This window comes from Myotis davidii, unplaced genomic scaffold (assembly GCF_000327345.1).
Source record: "Myotis davidii unplaced genomic scaffold, ASM32734v1 scaffold100, whole genome shotgun sequence".
NCBI lineage: Eukaryota > Metazoa > Chordata > Mammalia > Chiroptera > Vespertilionidae > Myotis > Myotis davidii.
Window position 1 is genome coordinate 381,728 of NW_006292691.1, and position 7,516 is coordinate 389,243.

Consider the following 7,516-nt stretch of genomic DNA (forward strand, 5'->3'; position numbering starts at 1 on the left):
GGAATGAGTGGGCGTGGTTACTTGTGCTGCTATGGGCGGGGCGGGGCGAAGCTACGACGCTGTAGGAGGGGACCTGGAAGGGGGCAAAGTAGCGTGCGGAGTCGCCCCCCGCAATGTTTCTTAAAGATTGTGATCACCAGGAAGGCCTGGGCTGGTGCATCAAGCTAATGGCCGATTCCGCGAGGTGGATGCCAGGTTGCAGCTCTTTTCTGCTGCCCACACAATATCCACCAGCCTAGGGTTACCAAGGTCGACACCCACAGGCCCTCAGAGCAAGCTGGTGCACTGGTGGGCGGGGTAACTAGAGGGACTGGAGAACTTGGGGCTGGCTGGCCCTAGACAGGAAGACCCTCACAACTGTCCAGAGCACTGAAGGGAGCAGGTGTCCAGGAGTAGGGCACTTAGAGGGCAGAGCCAGGCTGACCGGGAGCTGAACCCCTGGTTATGTCCAGCCCAGGTTTCTCCCTTCTTCATGCCCACTTCCCCCGAGCTGGCCAGGACGCTAAGGAGGTGGTCTGGGGCTCTGCCTTCTCTGAGTCCTCAGGCAATCTGGACTCAAAGCCAGGGCACACAGAAGGTAGTATTAGGCATCCAATAAATGCTAGTTGTCACTTGATCAGGAGCCCCAACTTCCAAAGAGCTGTGGGCTGAGACTAGCTGAAGCCCCACCCTGGCTGGGACCACTTGCCTCAATTTCTTCCAGGCATCATCCAGGGTCCAGATAAGGGCTCCCCTTCCCACCATTGCCTGGGGGGTCTCACTTGCCCAGGCCAGCCTGAGAACACAGGCTTCTGGGAGTCCTGATCCCTGCATCAACCATCCCTCTCCCCATCGCTGTCACCATGGCAGCTTTTGCCTGACCTGCAAGCCCAGCTGCTGCCAAATCTGTGTTGCACACCCCCACCACCATCCCCTCCCTGAGGGAAGGATGTTGGCACCCAGAATTGATTACTACCCCTAAGGAATTGCTTCTGCCATCACCTATGGATCACCCAAGACCCTGTCCCCTGCAGAGCGCTGGGCCTAGCACCTGGAGAAATGTTCCTGGCAGCCTCCAGGGGACAGCCATACTGCTGTTGTACAGACAAGGAAGCTGCCACTCCAGCCACATAGGGACCGGCTCACCTCTTCTTGTCCCAGGGTTCCCCAACACTTCATCCACTCACACCTTCTCCAACAGCCTGCTCTCTGGTGCACACAGCCCTCAGGACCCTTTGGTAGTTTCTTCTCCACACCACACGTTCCTGGGCACATCTGGGCTCTTGCCCACTTCATGCTTCCACTAAGCTGCCCCCAGGTCACCTCTGATGTCAACACATCTCCTGAACACTGCTCACCCTTGTTGCCCACCATCGTCCTATGTGTATATCACCCAGGCAGGAACAGAAATCCCGGCTCAGGGCTGCCTGAGCCACCAGCCTATCTCTCACTCAGCGGCCCACCAGTGGTGCCTGCCTCTCCCAGGACTCAACATGGCATCTGGTGCCCAGGATTTTGTAGGAAAGGGGAGCAGTGAGTGATGGAGGCCAATGGAAGCATCCCCAGCCTGCTAAGGACCCAGGCCACCTTCAAGGGCCATCACCATGCGTAGGGGCAGGCTGGGCAGGGGCAGAGGTTGTGGAGAGGACAACATATTTTAGGAGCTATACGTCTGAACCCACATTGGCCCCACTAGAGTCCTGGTAGCAGGTGTCACTCTCCCTTGCTAGACCCCACAGTGCTGGGCCTCAGGCCCCACAGTGCTGGGCATAGTAGGTGTCCTTGCACCCCTTCCTCTCCCCTGTTCAGCCTCTGAGGCATAGAGGAGACAGAATGGGTGGCCTTCATGGCACTTTAGGGTCACTGTGGGGTGCACGAGTCCTAGGTGGACTGAACAGATAGCAGCACATCCCACATAATGATCCTCAGACTACCTCCCCTCTCCCAGACACAGGCCCCAACACTTGCCTTGGTTCTGAAGAGCAGCTGCGGCCAGGCCAGCCTCCTGGAGTTGTATCCACATCCATCCTCCTCCTGGCCCATGATGGCAGATGTCCCCAGGCCCTGGGACCAGAACAGGGCCCATGGGCCTCCGGCTCCTCAGGGTCCCTGCCCTGCAGAGACAGGAAGGGAGTCAGAAAGCCTGGAGAAAATGCGACAGCACTGTACAGTGGGTTATGGCTGTGAGCATGGACGGGAGATTGCCCAAGCAGGGTTGGGGGTGGGAGGAAGGAGACCAGAGGAGAAAGCTCCGGGAAGACTCTGAAGACAAGGAGGCAGGGAGGGCCGCACTAGGGGCCTGCCATGAAGCAGAGGTGACTTGGAAAGGAGATTGCATCAGCCACCTAAAGCTGAAACCAGGTTCATCTACAGAAATTTCAGTTCTGAGCAGGTAAACTCCGAGATGGAGCACCCCCTTTTCATTACAAAGGTCCTTTAAAATGAACCCCTGTCCCTGGGAGCAGGAGTTTGCCACTAGAGGCTTTGATTTGATTACCTGTAGGTGACATTTGTTCAGGCTCTCCAGGAACTAAAGAAAAGACTTAGGAGCAGAAATGAAATTATTTTCTTCAATTTAGACATACTTTGAAATAAAATGGTCTTTGAAGCCTTACATGTGTTCATGCACTTAGCTGAGGAAGACAACTTAAAAAAGGGATCCCAGATGCACCAAGGAGGTATATTGAGGCATGGAGGGTGCGGGGTGAGGGGAAAACCAGCAGCAGAAGACTAGCCGCAGAGATGGGATACTGTGCAGATCCCCATCCTCCTCCTGGGAGGACAGGACAAGGAGGAAGGGTACTGATTCCAACTTCTATAGGGAGATGGGAGCCTCAGACTGAGCCCCTTTCAGGCTGTCCATTCCCTGGACCCTCTGCCCAGACCACAGGTGTGGGAGGTGGGAGTGGGTAAGCAGGCAGGGGGAGGGAGGCCTTGGCTCGTCCAGTTCTGAGGAGAGAGGAGTAGACTTCCCTTTGGAGCACAGCTCCAGCAACACTGGCCAGCCGCCTTCCCAACCATAAACTTAGCCCTGGCCTCTCTCTCCCTCCTTTTTCCATCAGCTCTGAACTTGGGAAGGGATCAGGTATTGTTTTGAGCCTCCATCCTAAGCCAACCAAGGACGTGGAACCATTGCACCAAGGTCGCAAGGTATAACACCAAGAAGCAAAGCTAGGAGACTGCACACACAGGTTGCCCATATTTGTGAATAAAGAACATGTGCATATAAAGGGGAGAAGACTAACGAACTGCCCCAGGGCATTAATACCAGGTTACAGCTGGAGAGCAGAATTAGGGGTGGGTTCCATTCTGTGTTCAGGAAGTTCTACGTGATATCACTATTATGATCACAGGAAGACCACAGAGCTCTGCAGCAGGTGTTAACCTTTCAGTAGTCGGAACAAGACCAATAGGGGTGAGGACTCTGGGGAAGAGGACAGAACTGACCCACTGGGCAGGAAAGGTGGGGGATTATCCTATGACTGCTCCAGTCACCTCAATTTGGGCCCCAGAACCAATGAGAAGGTGCCATCTCAAGCTTCCTGGGATGACCTGTGGGCACTCCAGGCTGGGGTCACCCCTGGGCAACCCCATATCAGGCAGCCCCCCACCTGTTCTCGTGTTTGACTCCTCTGACCCTTTGTATCTGTGGGGCAGGTGTGTTGTCCAGGCTGACATTTTGCATTCCTCTTGCAGTTTGGATTTCTCTCACCTGCCCTTCAGATGATACTGCCTGAGGCAGATGCCCCAGGCGTGGTCCTGGCCTCAATGCCAAGCTGGAGAATTATAGGAATAGCAACACGGCTTTGCCTCAAACAAGCTGGCTCCAATGTCAGCTCAGTGTCCACCACTGCATACATGATACCTGGCATGACTGTCCCCTTCTAACCCTGATGCTACATGTCATCCCGTCTTGATGGTTCCTGCTCATTTTATGTCCCTTGCATGGACAAGTCACCATGAGACATGACACAGCCCCCCACCTCCCTGCCGGCCCCACGGCCAACAGAAAAGCAGTGGCATGGCTGAGGTCTGTGAGCCCCAAGGGTAGCACGCTCTATACCAGGGTGCCCTCCACCTACTCCCCAACTCAGGTCTCATCCTCAGTGTCCTGAGGGGTCCTGTCACTCCAGGATGAGGGACACAGCAGAGACACCTTCCTGCAGGGCGTTTCTGGAGGACTCTGACCCCAGGGATGTGTCCACGGGTCCAGGAGATGGTCAAGTAGGCTTAGGGTTAGAGGGTTCAGGCTCCCTGCCAGCTACAGGGGCCTGGGAAAGAGGAGGGGAGAGTAGCTTGCCTACCACCAACCCAGTACCACCCCTATTTGGGAGCCTCAGGGACATCAATGTATGACCAGAGCTGGCCCAGCTCCTGGCTCCCTGGAGACAATCTGCCTGTATCTTGGCCTAGCTGGTGGCTCTGGGCAAGGTAGGCACCTCTTTGAGCCAGAATATCCTCCTCAACAAAGTGAGGGCCCTGACCCAGCCCCACTGGCCTCAGAGGTCCCTGTGCGACTCTGTGAATGGGCCTGGGCCATGGGATGGAGCCCACGGCTGGCTGTGGCCCCAGGTCTTGTGTCTCAGACAGATCACAAGCAGAGGGAAGAGCTGCTAGACTCCCCAACCTCAGCGCCAATTTCCTAAGAAAGGTGTTGTCCCAGTGAAAGGGTCTTGTGCCTGAGGGGCCTTGGCCAGACTTCTAGAAGCAGCAGATGAAGTCTCACCTTCCCGAGTAGCCTTGGGCCACTTCCCCTGCTGGTCTTGGGCATGCCTTCCTCCGGCTGCACTGACCCTCACACCAGGGGGACTTCCCCCTTTGTCATCACTGTTCCCTCACTTGGAATGCCCCTCCCCAACCTGACCACTTCATCCCCAAAGGCTTCTCCCAGTGCTGGGAGCTCTCACAATCCTTTGCAGTTTATTTTTCCCCACTTGATGCATCTCATGCAGTCTCCCCTCCCCCAAGCCTGCAGTTTCAGGGACCAGGGGCCACCTCTTGAGCTGGTAGCTGGGTGACTTCGTGATGGAAGACAGGCCATCACCACAGCACATGCCCTTCGGGTCAGCCTGCACACACCCCTGACCCCTCTACTGCCCATCCTGCACTTTGCGGTCCTGCTATGTCTCTCTCTGCTGCCTAGGAGCCCTGCGTGGCCACTGCCAAGTTATAAGTATGTGATTATGCATGCTGGGGTTCCCCCTGGCCCCTTTGTTGCTGCAGAATCTGTCCTGGCAAACAAAAGTGCACTGGATTAGCCACAGTGGATTAGAAGATTTGCTTCTTAGAGTTTAACTAATAACCTAACAATCGTGCCGACAGAGCCTTTGAACCTCTGGACACGCTTGCCAGGCCATCTGGGAGCTCTTGGCCTCTGTGAACGGTGGGATGGCAGTTGGGGTCATAAGAGGCAGCCACCACCCGCCCGCACACCCAGCTGTGTGTGTGTCTGGGCCTGTGCTCTTGGCTCTGCCAGGCCCCTCTGGGCTGAACTTGGGGACGGACCAGACTCCAAGAGCAGGCAGAGGCCCAGGTGGAGGGAACAAGGCCTAATCAGGACCCCAGCGGGCCGGCTGCATGAGGCCAGGTGTTGGTGGTATAGACCAGGCCTCACCTACACCCAGCCCACCCCCCTGGGCGTGTCCACAGGTCCACACAGCAACAAGGACACAGCAACATGGCTGTAATGAGGTGACACTCCAGGCTTCACCATGCCATGGCACACAGCCCCCCCTGCAGTCGCCCCATGATGCACGTTCCTACACACACACACACACACACACACACACACACAAAAGCGTGTCCCTCTTTGATCTCCAAAGGACACTCCATTTACAAGCTCTTAATCGCAGCTGTCTTTTCGGGGCCTGTCCTCTGAAGTCCCGAGTAATGGGATTTGGCTCCTCTGATCCATCTTGAGCTGGCCGCTCGCCATTATAGGTGGACATTTTTTCCCTTTTTTTGCACTTTTTTACTTTTTTTTTTCCTTCTCGAAAAATTATCCCTTAAACCTCACATGGCTTGCCGCCTAGTCCTGGGAATGGTGGCTGGGAGAGGGGCAGGCAGCCTTTATGCCAAGGGCCTGGCCAGTTGGGGGTCTTTGATGCCGCCTCCATGTGAAATCTAATGTGAAAGACCATGAGAGCGATTTTCGGAACCATAGTGCGGTGGATTCATTCTGCCTCGTGCTGTTTCCTTTGTCTCTCTTCCCATGACCCTTCCTTGGGACATTTGGGGAGAAGGCCTCAGAGTGAGGGTGCGGTTATGCGTGTACATGCATGTGAGGGTGCAGAGGGCAGGGTCAGCTGAGGGCAGGGCCTCGGCCATAAGAACAAAGGGCAGCAGGGAGCATGTCCACCTGTCCGCCTGCCCATCCATCCGTCTGTCCGTCCACCCGCCCAGCTTACCTCACCTGCCTGGCTCTGTGTGCTTGCTCGCGCCCCACCATCCTGCGGTCCGCCATGATGGGCTTGGCTGTCCGTCTGAGCACTTTCAGCCACTCCAGGAAGCGAGTCCCTGCTCTTGGCCACTGTGTGGCTGGGAGGAAGAAGCGTGACTCTAGGCTGCAGCTCGGGCTCCCACCGCCGATTGGCTGAGGCAGGGACCAGATGACGGCCTCAGAACCCTATGGTAGCCATGGCAACCAGCCCCTTTAGATACCGCCACCCCCAAGCCACTCCTGACAGCTGAGGGAGCAGGCAGCGCCTCTGATGGGTCCACGCCAGGGTCCCCTCAGAGGGTCAGATCGGGCATGGCTGGATGGTGGCTGTTCCCGCACGAGCTGTTCAGTGCTTTCATGTGTGTGTGTGTGTTTCATGAATGTCCAATGCAAAGGATCCCTGTCCCTCTCAGGACATGTCCCAGGCTGCTCCATACCCCGTCTAACCCCTCAGTGGAGGCAGAAACAGTGTCTTTACAGCCCCAGCTAAGAGGAGGACTTCAGGTTAGGCTTGCCCCAGGGGCTGAAGGCCAGGCGCAGTCTCATGAGAAAATAATGGGTGAGAGCAACGGGAGGAAGAGGAGAAGGAACTGCCCAACCCCAGGTGGACAGAGCCAAGCTTTTGATCCACCTCAAACCCAAAAGGGTCTGCCAGCTCTATCTCTGACTGCCAACCTCTCCTCTGTATTCTCACTAATCCGTTGAACACGTAATTACACAGTCCCCTCTCAGCCTTCAAAGGCCCTGGCATAGCTCTGCTGCCTACAGATCCTGTGCCTCCACCTGTAGGACTCTGGGACTTGAGCCACACTAAGTAGACACTCTCCACCCCTGCAGAAATTGGTCACACACCCGGGACCTTGCACCTGCTCTTTCCCCCAGGCCCTTTGGTGAAGCCTTCCCAGATGTCTCAAGACCAGGACTTCTCAGAAAGGGCACAACACAGCATCACTCCTGGGTGCTGCAGAGCAAAGAGCAATTCATACCTCATCTCTGTGACAGCCCCTGGCCTGTTCGAATGTTCCTGGGATGAGCGCCACCTGGTCAAGGTCCCCAAGGCCACCTGAAAGCCCAGCCCAGCCCCTACCTGCTGCCAGC